The 2,500-nt window shown below is 47.0% G+C and overlaps 1 protein-coding gene across 2 annotated transcripts in view; it reads right to left on the reverse strand.

Moving 5' to 3' along the window:
• Positions 1-2,500, reverse strand: part of cmc1 (C-x(9)-C motif containing 1) — a 171,441-nt gene that overhangs the window by 168,515 nt on the left and 426 nt on the right. The window lies entirely within an intron of this gene.

Below are 2,500 nucleotides of genomic sequence, written 5' to 3' on the forward strand. Positions count from 1 at the left end.
CACACTACACAGACTCACACACACACACTACACAGACTCACTACACAGACACACACACACACTACACAGACTCACACACACTCACACTACACAGACACACACACACACTACACAGACTCACTACACAGACACACACACACACACACACTACACAGACACACACACACACACACTACACAGACACACACACTACACAGACACACACACACACTACACGGACTCACACAGACACACACACACACACTACACAGACTCACACACACACTACACAGACTCACACTACACAGACACACACACACACACACTACACAGACACACACACACACTACACGGACTCAGACACACACACACACACACACACTACACAGACTCACACACACTACACAGACTCACACACAGACACACACACACACACTACACAGACTCACACACAGACACACACACACTACACAGACACACACACACACACACACACACACACACACACACTACACAGACACACACACACACACACACACTACACAGACACACACACACACACACTACACAGACTCACACACACTACACAGACACACACACACACACTCACTACACAGACACACACACACACACTCACTACACAGACACACACACACACACTACACAGATACACACACACACACACACACACACACACTACACAGACACACACACACACACTACACAGACACACACACACACACACACACTACACAGACTCACACACACACACTACACAGACTCACACACACTACACAGACTCACACACACACTACACAGACTCACACTACACAGACACACACACACACACACACACACACACTACACAGACACACACACACACACACTACACAGACACACACACACACACACACACACACTACACAGACACACACACACACACACTACACAGACACACACACACACACTACACGGACTCACACAGACACACACACACTACACGGACTCACACAGACACACACACACACACACACTACACAGACTCACACACACACTACACAGACTCACACACACACTACACAGACTCACACTACACACACACACACACACTACACAGACACACACACACACTACACAGACACACACACACACTACACAGACTCACACACACACTACACAGACACACACACACACACACACACACACACACACTACACAGACACACACACACACACACACACTACACAGACACACACACACACACACACACACTACACAGACACACACACACACACACACACTACACAGACACACACACACACTACACAGACACACACACACACACACTACACAGACACACACACACACACACACACACACACACACACTACACAGACACACACACACACACACACACACACAACACAGACTCACACACACACACACACACACACTACACAGACTCACACACACACACACACACTACACAGACTCACACACACACTACACAGACTCACACACACACACACACACACACTACACAGACACACACACACACACACACTACACAGACTCACACACACACACACACACACACTACACAGACTCACACACACACACACACACTACACAGACTCACACACACACACACACACACACACACTACACACACTACACACACTACACAGTCAAAACAAAGAGCTCCACAGTAATAGACAGGCTGCTGATAAACCTCATCATTAAGGACAGATTATAAGACAGAGAGAAGAACACTAAAGAGCAGGAGAAGAAAGAAGAAGAGTTTTTTATTTATTTATTCATTCATTTGTTCATTTTTCTGAAGCAGGAGGTTTATCCTCAGAGCTGCTGAAGGTGTTCATAGAGCTCAAGGCTTCTGCTCATGCTTCAGGGGTTAGCTGCTACAGTCAGAAGATTCCAGAACATGGACCTGTCTCTCTCTCTGTCCCAGAACATGGACCTGTCTCTCTCTCTGTCCCAGAACATGGACCTGTCTCTCTCTCTGTCCCAGAACATGGACCTGTCTCTCTCTCTGTCCCAGAACATGGACCTGTCTCTCTCTCTGTCCCAGAACATGGACCTCTCCCTAACTCTGTCCCACAACATGGACCTGTCTCTCTCTCTGTCCCAGAACATGGACCTGTCTCTGTGTGTGTGTTCTAGAACACAGATGTGGCCCTTTTGGTCAAACTCGCTCAAATCCTTGTCCATTTTTCCTGCTTCTAACATCAACTTTGAGGACAAAATGTTGACTTGCTGCCTAATATATCCCACCCACTAACAGGGGCCATGATGAGGAGATCATCAGTCTTATTCACTTCACCGGTCAGTGGTCAGAATGTTATACATGACCTGTGTAAATATGTTCCTTCTTCATGTTTTGATATGCAAATGATCATGATGAGCCAATTAAAAAAATGCAGATCAGCCAGTGACGTCACCTGGAGACTTGTAGCACTGCAGACTTTCCCCTGAACCGTGTTAGCATTAGCTCAGTGTCACA

This window comes from Hemibagrus wyckioides, linkage group LG23 (genome assembly GCF_019097595.1).
Source record: "Hemibagrus wyckioides isolate EC202008001 linkage group LG23, SWU_Hwy_1.0, whole genome shotgun sequence".
NCBI lineage: Eukaryota > Metazoa > Chordata > Actinopteri > Siluriformes > Bagridae > Hemibagrus > Hemibagrus wyckioides.